Raw genomic sequence first — 23,919 nt, 5'->3', positions numbered from 1 at the left:
AACTATATGATGCGATTTGTATCTAATTTTTTGGGGGGTGAGAGGGTTAGGGGACTGAAATATTTGTTGTATATATTATATTCTAATTTCTACATAAATTGAAAAAATTTGTTAATATTTTTACTATGATATTTTTTTCATTGATTCTAAGACTTTAAAATTGTTCTCCATTTAAAATAGAATCATGTATGTTCATTAGCACAAGATATTCTTTGAATTACAATATTATTAGTTAATTTTCTAAAATTATTTAGCTACATTTTATAAGCTAATTAATATGCACATCATTACATTGAGGAAAATTTTGCTTCCCAAAAGATGCAGTACGATACAGATTTAACACTTTCTTTTAACTTTTTTCAGTCCATGTTTATAATGATTTATAGTTAAGTAGAAACTTGAAAAATGTTCGCATGACCGTAGTCTTTCTGTTTCGAATCATAATTACCAAAACAGAATAATAATTTTGTTTTATTTATAAAAGCTGCGCAAAATGAAAATATATCGTACGATGTCGGTTAACAGCTGCATTGCGCACTATCTCATGCAATGAAGTATTAAATAATACATTTAAATGGCATGTGTAAATTATATTTGTCGTAATGGAAGCCATATGACGTCGTAGTCATCATAAACAACATTGCTTCAGGACGTAACATTAATAAACCTAGAATGTCTGATTTCAAGCAAGAAATAGTATGGACGTTATGAAATACTAACCTGCTTTAGAACTAAGAATGTAATAGTTATTATAAAAGTATCCAGTTACTTTGCCCTAAGAATTACAGACTTAAAAATGGTTTAATCTTTTCGGTGAGGCTATTCCTAAAGAAATATCTTGTTTTTGCTTTGTTTGCGCGAAATGGAGTCAGAAAAGAGGAATCTTATGTCGGTCAACTTAATATTTATCATTCATTCATTCCTTTTGAATAGATTAATACGCGCAAAGTACCAACATGCTCTAAAATTTCATGAAGTACAATTTTGCTTCATGTTTAATAATTGTACATGAAATACAATTATTCATACTTGAACTTCATGTACAATTATTGTATGACATTTGATTATCTGAATTATCAGATTTCAAACTTCCTACAGTTAATTTATGTTTTATTGTTGTTGTTGCGCCTTCACCTACACACCTAGAATTCTACTTAAATTATATATATATATTTTTTCATAACGCCTTTTAAAAATAAGAAGAGGGCTTATTTTTAATAGTATATATTAAATATGTACGATAGTTATATACACTAATACGAAATTATATATATATATATATATATATATATATATATATATTAATATATACGATAATATATAAAACTAAATATATACGATAATTATATACACTAATACGAAATATATATATATATTAATATATACGATAATATATAAAACATTGTCATATGTTTAAAATAGTATCAAATGTTTAAGATGAATACTATAATACTACAAAATAATTTAATTTCAAAGTGTGGTTAAATTTTATGATTGACTTAAAAGAAAATAAAGAAAGTTTCCTAAATAGAAGCACTAATAATCATCACTGCCTATTTTCTTGCTATATCTCTGTTTCAATGATCAATTTGTCACATTTCCCTCTACGCAAGAAAAATAAAGTAATTTGTAATGGAATCAACAGAATTAATGATTTAATTGAGGAAATCTCACGAGTTTATCGGATGATGGGATTGAATTTTCTACTTCGATAACATTTACATCACTTGTTGGGCACATTGTTGCATTCATCCACTAAAACAAGCGCAATGCGGAATTTATCGGTGGACAGGATGTCACGCTTTTAAATGAGTAGAAAAGATTCCAAAAATCAAAACATCCATTTTATCTCTATTTTTACACAAAGATTTCTTCTTTCTCCCTCTGAGGAGTATTGAGCAATAGCTTGCCGAGCAGGATTCCATTTTTCCTGTTTATCTCGGAAACGATACTTAGTCTGCGATTATCATATTAATTGAACAGCAAATGCCAATCTCAATTCATTTATTGCCGCTGAACTTCTTTCTCAGTGGACCACGGCTCGCGTTTTTCAACGTGACCTTGACTTCTCTCAAGGATGCGGATTTCGAAGATTTAAGAAATAGTTCACATTTTCATACAAAGACTCAATTATCTTCATCTCGGTACCATTTTATGATGAAATTCCAGATTGTTCCCCCTTTAGTTTACGATTATTCAGAAGGGTTTATATGTTTAGGTCGTGAAAACACTTTTATATATAAAGAGAATGATTGGTTTATTAAGGAATTTCGAGAAAATGTACACCTATAAATTTTTTGATATACATAAATATTCTAAAAGCATTAAATTAAAATTTTATTTATTGTAGTTCATTTAATATGATCCTTATATTTTTAAATATGGATAAATATAAATAAATGCATTAGTGCTATTACAATTGGATGTTTTCCAGCAAGTTCGAATTCAATAACAATTCTTACTAAATCTTGGCTTTAAGTCGGTTTTTCTTAATTTCATTTTAATGGGTTAAATTACGAGAAACCCTGGTTAGAGCCATGGCATTTTTAAGTAGCTTTTTTCCTTCAGTAACCTACTTCTATCAGTGTACGAAGTGTGACGTTTTCTTTTGTATAAATATATTATTACTTTTAATTGATTTCAATAACATAGAATATTAAAGTTCAGTCAATTATAAGTAAATAAGACAATTGAAGCAAAACTTTACATTTTATTATTCAACTTTTTGTATAAATATATTATTACTTTTAATTGATTTCAATAACATAGAATATTAAAGTTCAGTCAATTATAAGTAAATAAGACAATTGAAGCAAAACTTTACATTTTATTATTCAACTTTTTGTATAAATATATTATTACTTTTAATTGATTTCAATAACATAGAATATTAAAGTTCAGTCAATTATAAGTAAATAAGACAATTGAAGCAAAACTTTACATTTTATTATTCAACTTTGTGTATAATGAATAAATTAATTTTTTTTAGCAGATACATTGGTTGATTCGTTCAAGAATCGAGTCAAATTTTTCGTTACCTATTAAGATACGAATTATCTTAGAGGATTAAATAAAATGAAATATGATAAATATACGGAAAATTTTATAGATTTTTTTTTATCAGTAAATATTGCAAGCCGGCAAAATAGTATCAGATAATTATGATTTCTAGCAAATCGCATCTAAATATCTAGATATAATGCTGAGGAGGAAAAATTTTCAATGTCATCGTTTTACTCGATAGATATTTTTTTATATATTTTTGTTGTATAAAAATTATGAATTTAGAAGTTATTAAGAATTTAGAAGCAAAATTTCACTGGCATTAACGAAGTGGTCTCGTAAAAAAGAAAAATTACAAAGAATTCTTTTTTCCTTTTTGAGTTTATTTGTCTACTATATAAAATAATAACCGTCGTCAAATTGTTAGCTTTTACACAAATTACTCAAAATTATTTACGACAGTCCAAAAGGATGTTTTAAATTTTAAAGTTCTCAGAGATAAAGAATAACGTTATAATACAAATCATTTATACCGATTTATGTCCGTAAATCAGAAAACAAGTGGTTTTGATACCTAGAACGGTAAAGCAATGCTTATGCTTTTCTCATTTATATGTCGTTTTATTACCGTATTGATCCATTTATAATATAACCATTCATTTGTAATATAATAAGATTTGCAATATAACCATTCATTTGTAATATAATAAGATTTGAAATATAACCATTCATTTGTAATATAATTTGAAATATAACCATTCATTTATAATATAATTAGAAATATAACCATTCATTTGTAATATAATTTGAAATATAACCATTCATTTGTAATATAATTTGAAATATAACCATTCATTTGTAATATAATTTGAAATATAACCATTCATTTGTAATATAATTTGAAATATAACCATTCATTTGTAATATAATGATAAGATGCTTCAATTTAAAGCACGCAAAGCATCGGTTATATGTTATTTCCGATATTAAAAATGGGAATTTCTCAAGAGCACTTTTCAGAATTATGTGAACAGTGATACCGAATCGTGACTTGGAATTGTTCATGATTGATAGGTTAAGAGAAGACATTAACTAATTCTAATGTAAATGATAATGAGAAATAGGATGGATTGATTCCATTCCTTTTAAAGAGACAAGGATACCATTGAAAATCTTCGCTCATTTTGTTAAAACTCTAGTTATAAAACATTCACTTCAAAACGTTGTATTTAATATCCTCAATAATAGCATATCAGATGATGATGATTTAAATTTTTAATTAAATGCCTATTTACACGCATATAAATCGTATAAAATCAATGCAAAATTAAAGATACATTATACAGGAACGTTTTTCCTCACTTTTCACGTTAAATGCTTAATTAAAATTTACTATTAGTACATGCTATTGAAAGCAATATCTTAAACTTTAAAAGTATCCTTATTAAATTAGTTGGCAATAGTAGAATTAATATTCTAAGGTTATTTATTAAAATTTCGATTATTCTAAAATTCATTTATATCACTTCACATCAATTCCTTGAAAGACGTAAACACTTTTTTGCTGTATTCAATTTTTTTCAGTAATTATCATTTTTATCAGCATTAATTCGTTATAAGCAAATTTTCATTAGGCATAAAAAAGTTGTAAAAAGTTTATCACATGGAACTACGTTAAAATGGAAATGCGATTTTTCAATTCTGGTAGTATATTTTTAAAATGAAGAGGTTTAGAAGCATGCTTTTTAGCAAATTGAAATTTTCAATTGAAATGGCTCAAAGGCCATGCAGCTAAAAAAATAATAAATACCAGTTAGAGGCAGCTGGTATTTGATGTCACATAAAACTAACTTTAACATTAATGTAACAACCAACGTTTCAAAACATTAAAAAGGATGCTTTTTTACATTTTATATATTAATATTTATTGTAAACTATTTCATTTCCTTCAAGACATCGAACCTTAAAACATTTCCTAATATTAGTAAATTAGTTCAAATGCAACTTCTGCATCAAAAATGTCAGCAAAATCATCTCAAGTGCAGTTGGCTAATGAAATATGAATTATGAACATTAACAATCAACGCTCAATTTGATGCTTCTGTGCAGTCAAGTCCTATAAGGAATGAAACAATAAAACTTGATCACTTCCAATGGGTTGAAAGGGGTATTTCGCAATCCTTCCAATAGACTTCCGAGACTGAAGGCTATTAGTATGCTGAAGATGTCGCAGCAGTTTGATCGGTGTCTGCTTGAGGTCGACATTTTTGTTTGCTGGCGTCGTTACAAATGCGGTCCGCTGTAACCTCTCCAAGGCATCGGCAACTTCCTACTAAAAGCCAGCTGTGCTCTATGCGTCCATGATCAATACAAGCAATTATTTCGCAAGTAGAAACAATATCTGTCTTGGCACGATTCAAAGCGCTATCTTCAATTGGAAAACGATTCAATCTGGCGCAAAAATTACTCATCTGTTTTTTTCTCTAGATTATTTATTAGCGTTGTAAATGCTGATGGTGTGTAATTAAATGGCTGTTCTATCATAGGACGCTAGAAATAAATGAACAAAAGACTTGCATTTTTTCTTAAGTTAATTTTGAAATGAAAATTTGCTTCTATTTTGTGATATTATGAAATATAACCTTTAGCAGATGTTTAATATAACTATCAGGATTAGTCAAGATTCTTTTTTACTCTAAATTAATCAAAATTCCCTTTACTCTAAATTAAAAAAACTAGGAAGAGTTCTTAAATTTTATAAATTTCTCATTTTATATGTTCATATAATGACAGTCTATAAAATCTAAGCAAAATCTCAGCTAAACCCAAGAATTTTTATAACATTACCCAAACTTAGATTTAAGATAATTGCGGAAATTAAAATTATCCAGGATAATTTTTTTCGGATACTTTATGAAATCCCAATGATTCGTCTTTTAGATAAGTCATATAACTGAAGGGGGGAAAAAATCGAATTTTATTCGCATCTAGTTATATATCGATAGATAAGTACTTCTTAAAATTGCTGATCTTAATGGGGGGAGGGATCTGTATTTTCCTTTTGCATGAAAATTACGGAAATGTCAATGTTTACAGTAAATAAATTTTGCTAAATGAATTAATTTGAGTCCGCAGTTTTTAGAAGAATATTTCTCCGATTTTCCACATAAAATTTTTAAACATTACATGTTTTTATTTAATATGCGGTATGATCTCAATAATAATATGATGCAAGTATAACTTGCTTCATTTGAAAAACGGACGGACCACTTTTTAATGAGATTAAATTACAATATATTAAAGCAAGGAATGTATTCCACTTCAAACTTAAGCAAAATTGTTCTGTAAATTGAAATTTTCTATACATTACAATACAAAATTTCTATACATTAAGATTTTTTTCCCATTAAGTTAAAATTACATCCCCCCCCCCATTAAGTTAAACTTACATACTTTTTTTCTTATTCAATACATATAAAAGGCCTTGAAGGTGTTAAATGGATAATGTTTCAATTCCTCGACTACTTTCCTTTCTTCTTTTAAATGTCTTTATGCATTTTATTGCATCTTATCTTGCATTTAACTTATTATCCGTTACATATCCAACCCTTTGTAAATTTATCAATCACATTAATATTTTCCTTTTTATGTTTAATCATATTAATATGGCATAAGAACTTAACAATAAATAAGACAATATCCCTACTGCTAGAATGTTTTAATTGAGATTTCCTCTATGGTGTATATTTTAATAGCCAGCCATGTGCTACCATCCATTTTTGATAAGATATTTAAAATATTATCTCCCTTATACATTTGCTTCAAATACCACTTAAGAGACTTTGTTCAATGCTGGGTTAGAAAAAAAAAATTATTATGTTCATATAAGAGACAAATATAATTATGAAATAAGAAAGATGAACAGAACATTACGCACTTCAAAATTCATATAAAAGCACATATGAAAGCTATTCAAAATTAGCTTTAAAATGGAAATTGCACTTCTTTGCAAACGAACAAATTTCATTTTTAGGCATTAGCCCTATTTAAAACATATTATCCACTCAAATGTTCTTTAAAAATATATATTGGTGTTCCATAAAGCGCCTTCACCCCGCAGAAAATATTTAATTTTGTAACTAGATTCTAACTTGTTAAAAAAAAAAAAAGTGTTTCAAAAGAGCTTAAAAATTGGAATAAAAAATGATTATATAACATTTAAAGTAAATTATATGCTACATACTATTGGGGATTTAACTGTTTATTTACAGTATGAAATATAAAGGAAATTATAAAATACCTTGTAATTACGTTTAATTTCTCAAACAAAATGGCACTGAATTTCTCATTTTTATTCAGTTAACCAAATCAGCAATCAGAATTCACATGCTCGGATTCGAGATAAATCAAAATTAATAAAGTAAAGTAATTAAAAAAACATGATCATTGAACTCGAAAACGAATAGTCACATCATTTATTAATACGACAATGTTGAAACTTTTCGCTTCACTAACGGGAAGAAAGATTAATATATCCGCTTTTTTTAACCAAGGTAAAATACAATACGGTATATAAAAAAAGAGAAGTGTAAAAAAAAATGTGGTTGTACCTTTGACATGTTTAACTTCATTCATCAAAAGAGAAGCATGCGCACTTAACAACTCAAATAACAAACATTTTTCTTACGTAAAAATGGAGTTAGCTTTGCTCGAGGACTTTTTCAGAAGACAGCATTCTCAGGTTGGGGGGTTCGAAAAAGGGGGCGAAATAATAAAACTGACATCGGCCTGTCCTTTGTATGCCCACAATCACAGCGTGGTTCCAAACAACTTCGCTTTCGGCAGTCCACGGAGAGAGTAAGTTATTGTAAATTTGACGTAATACCACCTTTGGCTAGCAATCTCCCTTCGAACTCATTCGACTCAGAGATTCGGAATTCACAAGGATTGAGATAATTAGTGAACGATAAATCCAATTCGTTAGCTCACTTATTACCAACCATTATTATTTTAAGGGATAATCATCGCATAAATTGCCAAGAAAACAAATGGAAAGAATCAAATTACTGTAGTATCAATTTTCAACCACTATATTAAAGAATGGTATGCAGTGGTGTCAAAATATGAAAATCTTTATGAATTAGAGCACAAAACAGCCGAACCTACTTTTACAGTCTCCAATTTACAAATGAAATTTTTAATTCAATATTAAAATAAATATTATAATGTTGACGTTACGCTTTAACAAAGAATTCTGATTATCGGGTTTGATGATTCATAAAAAATCTTCAAGATATTGAACTATAAGTAACTGATTATGTTCGAAGAATTTTCTAGCATCATTTTAGAAAACTTAATTGAATAGTTAGGATGCGCCATTAGATTAGTGATATTCTGCAATATTGATTACGTGTAAAAGGGAGATCAAACAAAATCGTTATTGATTAGTTTTATCACGAACCCGACTTTAAGTGGTTAATAATTATTCAATGAACATGCTCTTTTATCAATCGAATTAAAATTTCAATAAAAATATTTAAATCAAGCAATTTCATTCTGATTAAATTAAAAGCAAAGTAATTTTGGTAAGAAAAAAAAAGCAGTGAATTTTGATAGATCCCTTTCTTCAATTTCATATTTAGTCGCTAACGAAAATAGGTTGCATCTAAATTAAGAAAACAACAAAAAAAAATTTCAACTTTATAGACATTATTATAGATGAAAACTATCTGAATTATTATATACATTGTTTTTGAATCGTCGCAAAGATGTGTTATTTACCAAATTTATCTTCTTATTTGTAAGTAAATAAATAGAAAATAAATTTCATCGAAACGTTATGGAAGCAACGAAAACGATTTGCTGATATTTCATAATTTAAAAATAATTGCAAGTGAAAGAAAAGCTAGTTAATCTATTCCTGAAATCATGGACTCTAAATATATTTTACCTGATTATATGCTTTTGTTCAATCGCATAATTAAAGAACCTTATCAACTTGCTTGCATTAGTCAAAATATACGCACATTCCTCCTATAGAAAATTAGACAATAATGTAGAAATAAATATTCCATAAAAATATTTTCTAATTAGAAGCAACAGAGAATTCGTTTGGATTGTTTATATAAATCTTAGGAATCTAATTTTTTCTTCACACAATCCTATTCTATAATTTCTAATATACATATATATTTCTTTAAATACCTTTAGAAATATTTAAAAGCAATATAAAAAAAATGGAACAAAAAAGCATTCAAAAAAATTCATTACCAGGGGGATGAACAAGTCTATACAAAAACAAAGTTCTTTTCAAGCGACTAACCTGTTTGGAAAAGCACGTGAGTTTTCTCCAACGAACTATTAACAGGAAACAAGATTAATCTCATCAGCGCATAAACAATTCAAATAAAGATTGCCTTTGCACATTTTATTGATAGATAACTGCGTTATTCACAAACCTTTTTTGTAGCAAAGTATTACAGTACTTTCTTCACCCCTTCACTTTTTGCAAGATTTGCCACCCGGTTGGTTTCAACTAGAAATGCGGGTCAGTTAGTTACTTGGCGAGCATACTTTGGCGCCATAGGCCGCTTAGGGGCAACCTTGTAATGTTTAGTCTTTTTATGTATATGTATATACATTTAAAGATATATAAGCGTCTTCTGAGAGTGCCGCCCTACCACAGGTTGCAGCCACTGTTTACAAAGGGGAACAAAACGGAGCAGAATTTTATATGCGAGTGGTAATTCCGTTCTTAAAAGATACTTACCCGTCATTTCGGAACCTCTTGAAGTTGGTAGCGCAAATTTCCTCAAAATAGGCGGGAGGGGCGGCTCTTACGGGGAACTCGAGGAGGTTTGTGCCAGTTGAAGAAGGGGGGAGGGGGGGAGAGATGGGAACTGCAAAAAGAGCACGCAAGGGACTTCACGAAAAATTCAGATCGGAAGATTTTCTTTATATTTCTTTGGTATAAGAAGCTGTTTGGAAATTCGTGCTAATTATATTTTATGCTCTTTCATAAACACTAAGAAAAATCTTTTTGATGCAATCAAGTTTTTTTAAAGACTCGCGTAAAAATTAGCCGAAGCTGTTCAGATTTTTTAAATTTCACAAGAGAGGGAATACGATTGTTATTGAAGAAAAGTTTCAATACCACTTTTCAGGAGAAACAAAACAGAATGATTTATAGCAAGATTAATTTTACCAAAGAATTTAGAGATGCAAGATAAGGAGCAAGAAAGCAATGCAGAATATTAGTTGAAATCAAACGGTGCAAGGGAGAAAGACAGTATTTTTTTAGGCTAATTTGTTATTCTGTTTTTTGGACTATTATACATTTTTATCTCTTTAAATTAACATTGTTTAAGAATTTAACATTGAAAAATTATCGGACAAAAAGCTATAAATTTTTCAGTAGATTATCAGACCAAAGTTTTCAGTTAGTGAAATTTGGTTTCAATAATTAGAAAATAAGCCTTAAATGCAACGGATATTTCATGAAAATAAGACATTATGAAGATAATTACATCATATTCTTTGTCTAAGAAAATTTATTCATTTTAAAATCTTATTTAATAGCATTTATTGAAAAGACTCAATCTTAAGCAATTAGCAATAACCTTAACCGCTTAACTGTTTTGCCCGAGTGCCATACGTGCATTGATTTATCGAATTTTGATAGTTGCAAGCAAAAAATAAACCATTCATAACGATTATAATTCAATAATAAAATTACTTCGAATACATAGATTATTCAAGTATTCAATGGATTTCCATTTGAATTAAAATAAGAAAATAATCCCAAAATAGAAGCTGTTATCTTATTACAGAATAAAGAAAATAAAACAGTTAAGTGGTTAATGAAACAGCCGTAACAGAATTGTAAAGGAAAATTTTTATCTCTCTAAATCATACAAATCGTGATGGCAGAATATTTATTGAAATATGACAACACATAAAAAAAGATTGAATGGGAACAGAACTTTTGTTTCATGCATTTTTGAGATTCTGTATACCTTAATATTCAATTTGGGTTCTTATCATTGTAGGGAGGAAACTATTCTACAAAAATGGAAAGAAATATAAGTATATGGAAAAAAAATATAAGGATTCAAAAATTAATAACAAATAACGCATTTGCTCTAAAAAGACTTAAAAAGATTAAATAGTATGCGTGGTTTTAAAAAAGAATGCTAAAAAATATATTTTCTTGGTAATTTAATTACCTTTGTCGTTCTTCAAAAATTAAAATTAAATTTGGCACGATTTGACTTCAAAAAGAACGAAAGATTGGAATAAGTAACCAATTAAATAAATTAAAGAAGCCAAAATGAATAAATCTTCACTTAAAATTTCTCAAAATTAAGAGGAATAGTTTATTACATTTCTGTTAATCAAGCGAAATAACTTTTCTCTTCCTCGGTGGAATTCCCTCTTCACTTTGTCTCGAATGCTACCATTTCAAATAAACACACTTTTATTTTGATTTAAAAATGATAAAAAATTGTTCATAAATAAATTTTGTTTATAAAAAATATAGAATATTTTCATAAAGCTAAAACTGAAATGACACTCCTTCCAATTTTACTTTCAAAAATGAGTTCCAGAATTTCCAGTTTGAAACATATTGCATTACTTTTATAGAGAATCACAATTATAATTCATTTTTTAAAATATAACCTAGAAATGAAACATTAAAATTCATCCACTTTTTCGTTTTTAAAGAAAATATTACCCGCATTTTTGATATATCTTAAAAACGGCATGAGTGTTACATATCTGAGGAAAATAAACAATTTACATTATAGCTGATTTAATGCTTTCGGGAACACAATTTACAATGCAAAGCGCCCATTGGTATTTTTGTAAAACCTTTCAGACAGTTGTGGAATAAGAATTACTTTTCAACTTCTAATTGCATCAATCCAAAAATTATTGCTGTAACTGGATTTTGAAAAGAATTTATGCGAATGAAAATAGGAAGTTTGGAAAATAAATCCGATTATTCACATTTTTCACAATACGAAATTTAATATCTAATCATCTAAAAAGTTACATGAAATGGACATATTTGTCAAATCTGCAACTTAAATAGTTAACATGCAATCTAAGATATTTCTCTGAACTTTATTCAGGAAAAAAAGATTCAAAAATAAATAAACGGATGATTTTATAACCCAGACGATAAATATTCCTGTCACAAAAATTTAAAATCTCTCTAAACAGACACAACGTGGTAGAAAGGCGTATTAACAGCATACGTTCTATAACATAATACACAAAGTTAAAGGATATGCAGTACTTTATATCCTTTAGCAAATGTTATGATTTGAATCTTTAATAGTATTGAATATCCGCCTTAATAACGGAAAAAAAGATTTGGTTTATGAAGCTCCTCCACTCATATTTAGATGAAGGGAAAATGAAATTTTACACAGTGTGTTTTTGTTTTGAATGTCTTCAATGTCTCAAAAAAAGAAATAAGAAACAAACGACAAAATATCATTATTTTCAAAATGAAGCCCTTATACACGAAAGTTCCAAATTATATGAGCAAAGATTGAATTCTTTTCTATATTTACGATTTTGCATACTGACTGATATCCAATAATAATGCATTTACTTTCAAAATACAGAAGCAAATTTTTTATCCTTAGGCTAAGTTTCAAAAAGGGTTGCGTTATTGAAAAAATTTAGTTTTACTTAAATTATTTTCATAATGAATGTTTAGGACATTTCATTGTTTAATAAAGTATCAACATCTAGATGATATATATAATAAATTTGGAATAAGCTTTTCTATATTATTATACTGTATGAAATGATCCCGCATTTCAGAAGATACCTAAATCATTTCTATTTTCATCCAATATATATGTAGATTCGTATTTCTGAATTATGATTACTTCTATCAAATAACATACTATGATCGTTAGCACTCATTAGAATATTTTTATTAATTACTGATGAACACTCACTTTCAAAATCATATTAATTTTTTTTTCCTATTATTGTAGCCAAAGAAAAAGTTGATTTAAAAGCACTTAAACAGCCCTATTCAATCAAGAACATTCAGTCTTTGAAAGAAACGATGCAAAGTTAAAGCAAACTCGACTTTCAATGGGAGTAAGCGAATAGTAAATAAGATGCAAATTCAACTATATTTACACACGCGTCTACACTAAATTTCAGGTTTACACAAGACTCGTAAACAATATAACAAAAGCCAAAAGACAACCCCTGTACACAGACCAGGAGTATGTTGTATTATGGGCTGGACCATTCTCTCCCCAAAGCTTTTGTCATGGTAGAGGGTGAGACAGCATTCATATCACTTGGCGAGCTTGAAAAGGGGCAGTTGGTTAAATGTGACCATAGGCTCTTCACCACACAAAGGACAAGACAACCCCAAAAAGAAAACCCTTTTGTTGGTACTTCAGTAAAAGTAGACGTTTGACAATAAGGAATCACCACACTATTTATGGTATCTCACCATGGCGCCAGGTTTAACATTCTACCTTTTTGCTAAATTTTTGTCTATCTGCAGCGAAGAATGAAACTAAGCATTCTTGAAATTATCTTTGGAAAATTATCAGTTTACTGGATAGGTTGTAACTGAGCGTACAAAAACGATTGCAAGATATTTTTAAAAATATTTAATGTTAAATGCTGCACAAAACTGAATATATATTTTGTTCAATATATTAATTTTTTTTTTAAAGTTTCATTGAAGATAAATTCGGATTGAATGGTTTTTCTAATGGTCTATTAATTTATTTTCTATGCGATGGTTTTTTTTTCTAATTTATAATCTATTTCAGTCTTCTTGTTGTGCAATGAATAATTGTTTACTTACTGATTATGTGAAATATGTGCTTATATTATAACTTAATTTATAATCAGTTATGCAATCTAATTTAAAACTTTTGAATTGTATTTTAGTATTTTATACTGCATTCAGTAATAAATTCGAATACTGGTATGAATTGTTAATAATAAATAAGTAAAGAGTATCTTTAAAAAAATTATGTATACATGTTTTAAAAAATAAATACGCATTAAAAAAGTTATTTGTAATAATTATTAGTCTACACAATAATAAAGCTTCATTTTGATTCAATAGTTTAATGTAAAAGAAATACAGTGTTAAATTATTAATAATGATGCCGGTTAAAAAATTATAAGAAACTAATTTTCTATTTAGAAATGAGGGACTGAAACCAAGTTTACTAATTTTCATAATAGTAAGAATGCTCCAATTCAAATATTTATAAGAAAACCAATGTAAAGATGAGATGAATCAGAATTCAATTAAATGATTTGAAAATAACTAATACGTTTGTCTATTCATCACAATTGAGCATTTCACATTACAATTATTCTTCGAAATTACTAGTTTTACCGGGAATTAAATATTCAATCACAAATGTTAATTCTAAATATATCCATCAAACGTTTGAATAATGATTAAACAAACTTAACTTACCTTTATTATTTTATCTTTCCTGGTTGGATCACTCTGTTGGAAGAAGGCACGTAAACTGGAAATAATTCCACATTTCCAGTTGGTCGGTTGAAGAGGCCAAACACTATGATAATTGTCGCTAGATAGACGACGTCGACTGCAGTCCAGTTTTCACTTTGCTACATGAAAAGCTTCTGCCTCGCCGGTTCTATTGTTCTGGATTGGGAAAGTGCACTCGAGAAGGAAGGAGGGGTGAAAACCCCTCAACGATACCAGCCCCCTCTTTTTAGGCAACTCAACTCACAGGTGCTCTCTGATGATTCGTGACCCTACAGTAGTAGTTACCAGATTCTTTTTTCTTTTTCTTTTTAAAATTCGCACCAATTTTTTTTTTCAAAATAATAATTATTATTATATAACTTCCAACTTTGTTTCTATTTTAAGGTTTAATATTTAGAACTGAAAAGCTCCGAAGAACACTTGCTGGTACAATCGAGTCTTGCTAAATTTTTTTTTTTTTTTTTTTTTTTTTTGCGTTCAAGATTTCACGTTGCTTCAAGCACAAAACCTGAAAAAAGAAATCCAAATTTGTCTTCAGAAAGAAGATGACTTTCAATGAAGGATTTTAAAGATCACCGCTGCTTTAATTTATCCGAATCACTGGTTTAAAAAAAAACAGAATTCCAAGCAGAATTATATCAGATGTAGAAATAGTCAGCAATCTATATACTTGTACTTATCCAATCTTGTAATTATTCATTATACACAGCAATACACTGCACAGATTAAAAGCGGCAAGTAAAAAAGAAAACTCTAAAAGAACACACAGAAGATGCGAAGATCTTTGTTCAATTGATCAAAAGCAGTCGTTGATGAAAATAAATATAAACAAACCCTTCGAAAAATCCGAAGCAATCTTTATTTCCACGTTATTCAACAAATCAGAAAAGCGAATATGGAAATCATAATTCTTCAAAGGTCGCACAAGCAGAAATATTGACAAATTTCTATCAAAAGGTGTTGCTTTTCTCACCAATATAATTCAGGGCAAGAAATTTACCTTTAAACACAGATCCGCCGACAGCTTTCGTCTTTGACGCGATTTCTATCCAAAGAGTTGTCTTTGTAGCAGGTTAATCGAGGCTCGCAAAAGCCATCAGTAGCCTCAACACCGCAATCCATGTTTTGTGTGCTGCAAAGGGATGAGAAACCACTTGTTACTCGGACTTCTTCCCTGTACTAGCGAAGTCCGAAAGGCAGCCTGTTAGGAATCTTAATTCACATCGTTTGCCGGCCAATAGCTGTCCTAGTTCGGGACGCATGCGCAGAGAGTTGTTCTTCGTCCGAATCTCGGTCTCTTTCCCTCCTCTGTCAGTTTACTACACACGAGAAAAAGCCTTTAAGGTGGATTGTGAGAATTGTGATTGCCACACGCCAAGCATCGAAGGACGTCCGTGGCAGAGATAGCACGACGCTACTTTCGGCTATTTTTCTTTTTCCCCTTTCTGGTTTTTGTTGCATTCTGTCGCAGGCAGACACTTCTCTGCCAACAGCGTATCGAAATGCACTGCTTTTCGGACAGTGGCGGGAAAAAATAACACAATCGTATGCTTGCATTGTATCTCTACTTTTTCTTTTTTTGTATGTAATGAAAATCTTTATCAAATTTTTATTGCAATTTTCTAAGAGTTAATTTGAAAGATCCTCTAAGATACAATTTTAGATAAATTAATCACAATTTTTTTAACATTTTTGCTGCAATTAATAATATTACGACTTTTTCCAATTGCGACTCTATTTTGGTATTCAATTTCACGATTTCACCAAAAGCATATAAAAAGAGTAAAACGAAATTTGAACTATTTAATAATTACTGGAGAAATGAAATATTATTTAATGTAATCGTGAATTTTTAAAGAAATATCCTAAAATCCTTTTTTCCCTTCATTCTCCCTCTTACTAATATATTGGAAAATAAGTGAGGCATAAAGCATGTATTTCCAAGATTTCTTCTGCCTCACAATTTATGCATCAAATTATTGCTTCATAAATTTATAAGTTAAAATTAAATTACATACCCTCATGCCATACGTGCATCAAATTATTGCTTCTTATAAATTTAAATTAAATCAATCAAACATGCTGTAATTTGATGCAAAAATTACGTATAATCCATAAACATTGCAAGTGCTCTATGAATTCTTAGTTGAATAAAAAGTACAATAGATCCTCGAAAGGAAGATGTCACTTCAGTAGACAGAAGGAAAAGAATAAAACAGTTAAAAAGCCAGTAAATCCGATTGACCAAAAATTAATTTTCAACAAATGAAGGAATGGCATTAAATAACAAAAATTGAATGACGATAAAGTGGTAAAAAAATAGTTTGCTAAATCTAATTATTAAATGCAAAGCAGGGAAAAAAAACTTTTTATTAGAACAAAGATATATTTGTACCTTAAAAATATATATATAAATAGGTACCTATAACAAATAAGTATTTTGATGTAATAAATGCAAATTGATGCAATAAAGTGAAATGGAAAATTCGTTAGAATTAATTTAAAACTGACAGTAAAAGCTGGATCCCAGAAATGAAATGGTTGAGGAAATCAACTTAAATTAATTGAACATTAACAAATGATTTTCTCAGGGCAATTCCAAATTTATATATTTTTTTTCTATTTTAAGTTTTAAAAAAAAAATCCTCAGTACATTTTATTGTTACTTTTCATTATTTGCCATTATTAACATAATTTCATACACAGACTGCAAGATATTTGCACGTATCCAGGGTACGAAATCTGTACATAGTATAAAAATAATATATCTAAATCTTAATATGGGTGCGTTTTTTTATAAATATAGTAATTTTTTATTAATTAATTCAATTTAATTGTTTAGTTTGTATCATATCCTCAAAATGTATGAAATGTTTTCTTATTGATTTACATTTTTAGTCATAAGATCAAGTACCGACTTTTATTACTTTACTTTTTATTGATAATTGAGTTATCTTGTTCAGATAGACGGACAGACATGACAAAAATGGGTTTTTCGTATTCAGGGAGATGGTCTAAGTGTAGAGATTCACCACATTTTAAATTTCGAATCTTTTTTGAAGATTAAAATAATTTCTCTATACTTCTTACACAAGAAAGTGAAATTATTGAATGTAGTATGGAATAATGTTTAATGTGACATTCAGTGTCCAGAACAGTCTTTTTATCTTTGTAAAACATTTCAAGTTCATTAATGAAATTGAAGAACATAACAAGTGGAAAATAATGCTTATTTTTTAATAACCTGTGATAAATTATGAAACCTGAAGTAGCGAATTTTTTTTTACATAAGATGCTTTAAGAAAGCTCAGAAAATAAAATCAAATGTTTATCATTTCGAAATGTTAAATCTAAATTTTAAGTTGTTAATTTCATTAACTACCTGAAATTTTATAATTTCAATGTAAACGAGAAATTTATATGCAATATATTTAGTTTGTATATGGAATTTCATCTGTAAAATTAATGCAAATTCGTAATGTAAAGAAAAATGTTTTTTTTAATTGATTTATAAACTAGAAACAAATCTCTTAATTAATTGCTCATTTTGAAAGAAAAAAAATCAGAAATTATTTTTGATAAGATTTTAAGCAAATTCAGTGGATTGGGAAAAATCTAATTCTCATACAAATTCATAATTAAAATTACTTTCAACTGATTTCATTGATAAAAGAACATTGATTAAATTGAGTTTTATGAAACTGGTTGATTTTGCTAATAAGATACCATTTACAAAGGCACTAATAAATTTATTATTTAGCTTTCAAAACTCAAAATAATTGCATTTAGAAATGTTCGGTGATCAGCCTGTTCTTTGCCATCGATTGCATTTACTTGTTTAGTCTGAAATAAATAATAATTAAGCTCTAAAATTCACAATAATTAACAATTATATCAACTAGACATGTCATTATCAACTAAGCATTATCAAATACAATCCTGATATGATTTCTGATTCTCCACTAGCACGAAAATTCAATGTTTTTTTCCCCAGACCAGCATAAGATGTGTTCGAATCTGGGCAATTCAGAGCAGTCATATCTAATATTTGTACCTTATTTTAAAGCAGAGAGAGTGATCTTCTCAAAGCTTTCTCTATTAAATGTACTTGTGTATTATTAACTGCATACCATTGGCGAACTTTAGTTACGAAAGTGTTTATAAACATGTGATCTTTGGCGATTAATCGCTGGGATGTGGTTATTATCCTTGTTTTTACTTTTTTTCGATAGATTGAAACGAAAATTTGACGCGAAACTATAACTGCAATCATAAAATTGCTTATAAAATTTCATACATTTATTTCATTTGAGAATTATTGCATTTACATTTTTTGCAAAGGTACAAATCAAAAGACGGTCAACCGTTTAATAAATGCGATACAAAATTTAATAAATGTCTGTAAACCATGAATACCATGAATTAATTGATACATTGATCCCATGAATTAAATTTCATTTATCTAAGTTGTTATGGTTTTGAATTATTGCATTTATATGTAAGAAAAAGTGCATTCTCAGCGGCCAACTCTTTCATGGATGTATCTCCAAATTTGAAATATATCTAGACGTTAAACTTGTTTACCAAATTTTATTTATATAGCTCTCTTCATGTTGTAGCTAACTTATGTTAAGATAAACAGACTTTCTCGGATTGGAATTTCGTTGAAAATTTTATAGAAATTTACAAATTTGGTATAAAAGCTATGTACTAAATTTCATCCGTCTAGAGCAAAGAGTTTTTGAATTATTATGATCACAGACATAAAGAGATAATTCCTGAGATGTGTTTTACAGACTCGGGGTGGTCTGAAACGTGGAGATTCAAAATTCATGGTATCAAAACATCGAGTTCGAATTTTTTTATGATTACAATATTTTCTCTTCGTATAGGAAAAAGTAATAAAAAGAATATGAAATATAAAGTTATAAAAATTTCAATGCGTAATTATAGTTGTAATATAATTAATTAAATTAATGTAATACAAAAATTGTATTTTTTGGCAGGTGATTATGCATGAAATATTTTTCATTTTAATGCTTTACGTGTTTCCTTATACTATATAGAATACTTAAGAGTTGTAAATATTCTTCGTTTTAAACTATATATTGAAATCCTAAGACAGTTCGCGCGTGCAAATACTGAAACTTTCATAAAACGATAAGTTAACAGTTTGAAGTAAAATCTGTTTTTAAAAAATTAATATTTTAAGGAGGGCTTCATTAAATAAATATTTTAATATATACTACAAAATTAAATATTTTTATTAAAATTTCTATTTAAATTTCATTAATTCCTACAATTTATAGTTAGCAGAATGTAAAACTATTCTAATAAAAATGAATTCATGCGAATTTTTTTCCGTCTCAAAACGGTATTATAATAGGAAAGTTAATGAACTGCGATCTAATCTATCTGCTAATAATCTGCTATATAATTAATCTGCTATATAACCACCACAACTCTTTTTTTTTTCTTTTTTTTTTTTTTTTTGCCTCGTATGTGAAACCCTTTTATTGAAAGAATGGTATATGTAAAAGCAAGAATTACAAAATAAAAGATTTTAGAATTGTCTATAAAGGCAGTTAAGGAATTACTTGCTGTAAAAAGATAGACTGAAGTAGACGCGATGAATATAATAACTAAATAGACAAAATAGAATAAGTAAATCGAACTCAACGCTCTTACCCAAACAAACAAACAAACAAAAAGCATTTAGTTTTGAAAACTCATGAAATTTCACTGATTTCAAAAGGAAATATGCCTAATATTAAAGCAAAAACACATATTTAAATAGGAGCATCAAATATTCTTGGACATTATCAGCAACGCTTATTTGGAAACAGTAGAAAATTAATCATCTTTTGCTTCTCTTATAGAATTAAATACTTTAATAAAATAAACATAAATTTAATATTTTACCTTCTTCTTGTTCTATCTACGATCAGTGTAATATTTCTTATCCGTTCGTGATCTTACCACTTCCGAAGTGTCATATGTTTTCACACAATTCGGTTTCTAAGAAAAGTAACTGCGTCGGTCATTTGTATACTACCTAAGCTATATTTTCCCTTTTGAGATCTTCTAGATAAAAAAGTAAGCTTAAATTTAACAGTATTTAAGTATTGCCTTGGCGCCTAAAGAAGGAGTTCAAATAGCCAATAGCATTAGCCTCAGAAGCTCATTGGGCATGTAAAATTTAAAAGGTAATTATTCCAAAAATAAAATTAAAAAATCCCTTCTATCTCTACATATATTTATCATAATTCCCGCCTATAACGCCCCGAAAGTGCACGTTTAACGAAGGATTGGATGGCAGTAGTATCAAAGGATTAGTCGAGCCATCATAAGACGAGAGTAAAGAGATTTCGACCCCCTCAGGCGTCAACCTCATGCCGAGAGGGGGCGCCAGGAAGACAAAATTTTGGTATTGAAGTCCTAGATTATTTAGAACTCCTAGTACTTTTAAGCGTGCGGCAAAATATCGAATCTGACAATGAAAAATCGTATCGGGTTTTTTCCCCTTTGAGTAAATAGATTAATTATGAAGAAAACTCATAAGCTATCACCCACGAGAGGCAATCCCATTGATTAATCTTTTTACATACATGGAAGTCACTCAAAATCTGCTAAGTTTACAAATAATAAACATACTTTGGAAATGACTAAGTACTCTCCTTATCAATGATATCAATTTTGGAGTAGATACATTATATAGCTGTAGCTATCTATTGTTGTTAGCATAGTTATCTATAAAAGAACATCAATAGTTGTCTATTAAAAAGGAAGATTTAAAGACTTACTATCTTAAAATGTCATTTTAACTTTTACGATATACCCATCTTAAAATTTAAGAATGATTCTTATTTCGTTTTAAAATATTGTAAATGCGAAAGCTTTCTGAGAAATGATTATGATTTACGATCAAATAACTATTACTTTCCCACTTTTTTTTTTTTTTTTTTGCTAAATAATAATACATGAATAAAATACATCGATTTCTCTTAAAATATCCATTTGTAATTAACACTAGCAAATCATTAATTGTTAACATACATTATAAAAGCTGAATTAGTAAACGAATCCTAAATGTTTTGCTCTTTATATCGTTAAAGATTTGCTATTGTAAAAATGAAGATGTAATGGCACCCGTTTATAATGTAATTATCCCCCGTGTATAATATAGTTATAATATTTTATTAGGTTTAGTAAATATAGTAGGTGCTTAGAACATGGCATTATGTTTTCACCCTTTTGTAATATTTCGCTTCAAAAACTGATATAAGCTCACTAATGTTTTGTTCCGGTGGTACCATATCAAATTGCAACCTAAAGCATAAATATTCACCTAGGCTTCTGGTCACTATAACGCTGAATTAAGAATAAAAGTTTCGAAAAGAATTTGTTTTTTAAAGTTTATCTGAAAATGTATAGGTTAACACGGGTATAATAGAATTTACTCACTTAGGTATTGGAATTAAATCTAGGAACTTATATATATATATATATATATATATATATATATATATATATATATATATATATATATATATATATATATATATATATATATATATATATATATATATAATAAAATTTAGCCACCATACACATTAAGTATGCGGTTTCGATTTATCAGGGGAAAAAATTAGTGCCAAAAAATGCCGATAGGGGAAATACTGGTGTTGCGATCGAAGTTTTTTTTAATGTAATTTGCTTAAGCGGCTACTTTGTGACATGCAATGGAAGATAAAAAGAAAGGTTGTGGGAATTTATGTTATTCGCAAGAATTCGCCAGTTGATTGCGTTGTCACTACGTGAACGCGCCTTATTAGTCAAGCTGTTTTATCAGCGGGATGAAAATGCCAGTGCTGCTTTTCGTGAATACCGGCGGTTAAAACAGTTACGTAGAGGACAGATGGCCATAACTAACTTAAGAAGAATGGCTGGAAGATTTGAAACAACAGAAATTCTTGGTGTGCAACCAGGCCGAGGAAGTAAAGTTATCAGCAGGAACAAGTTGAAGAAGTTGCAACTGTCGTTATAGATCAGGCGATTCTTAATAAGCAGCTTATCAGCAGTCCACGTTCAATATCACTACAAAGAGATACCCCGTTCTCGACGATACAGAAGATACTGCGTAAGATCCTGAAACTTTATCCATATAAAATAACACCCATTAACTGATGACACTGATCTGAATCTTGGCAATTTCTGGTTGTGAGGCGGATCTGGTTTACTTGAAAGGCGTTGTGTATCAAGGACATGTTCCTGACATTCTTACTTTAAAAGATGAAATAACGTTACATATCAGACGAATAAATGCCGCTCGTGTACCTCATGCATTTATTGGAACATCAAGTTGATGGTCACTTTCAGCCAAATTTGTAAGTTGCTATAATAAACGTAAGTTGCTATAATAAACGTTTTTCATTGGTATTTGGTGTGTTGCTATTTACTGTTTCCATTGGCAGTTATATATTCTTTTTCCACATATTATGCGCTTGCAGCGCCAGGATTTCCCCTATTGGTGTTTTTTTGGTACTATTTTTTTTTGATAATTTTTTTTTGTTTGATAAATTGAAACCATATATTTTAATGTGCATAGTGGCCAAATTTTGTTATATTTCGTCCAGTACATAACATGCTACAGGACTCCAAACACCTCCTGTTATTTCTTGATCACCCTGTATATATATATATATATATATATATATATATATATTACACACACACACTCGTGTGTATGTGTGTGTGTGTGTGTTACCAATATATGAAATCCAGCATTCTATAGAATGCTGAATGAGAAACTGGCAAAGTATGAAATACATCTCCGATTCCATTCGAAATCACGTGGCAATCAATCTGAAAATGCAAGCCAAAAAGTAAAATGAATTCGGGGGAAAAAAATCCACTGCTTCTTTAGGAACTATTTCGCGAGTTCTTATTTCTGATGTCAACAAGGGGGGGTAACTTGTTTTGCGCAATATATTGGCAGTTGTAATGAGTGTGACCGAAGATGTTTTTTTACAGAACTGGAACTTCTGAAGGAACTTTAAAACAAGTGTATCCGATATTACAATTCACTTAATGCTTTACTTATAATTGATAATGTCAAAAAATTTCCTTCCAGGTCAGTTGTAATTGCGTAATCCAGTGGAAGCATCCGATTCGTCAAATGTATACGTAAAACATAGTGCCGAAATATGAAATGTCTTTGAATGTAATGAAATGTAGAGAAATGTGATGAAATGTAATTTAAAATGCCATTAATACCATTTTGCAACAAATAGATTAATTTCTTATTTTTTATGTAGAAATTTTGTTTCCCTTAAAGGCTTAAATTTTAGTTTGTACAACTTTCATTTTTCATTACGTATTTTGAATAAAAA

General features: G+C 28.8%; 1 protein-coding gene across 2 annotated transcripts in view; it reads right to left on the bottom strand.

The window, feature by feature from the left end:
- The window catches only part of LOC129963883 (bone morphogenetic protein 2-like), a 54,763-nt gene extending 38,958 nt beyond the window's left edge, over window positions 1–15,805 (bottom strand). The window contains exon 1 of one of the 2 annotated variants that reach the window (XM_056078467.1): window positions 14,489–15,805. The gene's annotated coding sequence lies outside the window, so the exon portion shown is untranslated. Of the gene's footprint in view, window positions 1–9,325; window positions 9,510–14,488 lie in introns of those variants that run through there. The other variant, XM_056078468.1, reaches the window with a different exon arrangement.
- Between the last annotated feature and the right edge of the window lie 8,114 nt (window positions 15,806–23,919).

Source organism: Argiope bruennichi, chromosome 3, assembly GCF_947563725.1.
Source record: "Argiope bruennichi chromosome 3, qqArgBrue1.1, whole genome shotgun sequence".
Classification (NCBI taxonomy): domain Eukaryota; kingdom Metazoa; phylum Arthropoda; class Arachnida; order Araneae; family Araneidae; genus Argiope; species Argiope bruennichi.
Note: the sequence above shows the minus strand (reverse complement) of the source record. Positions and strands in the feature narration are given on the sequence as shown.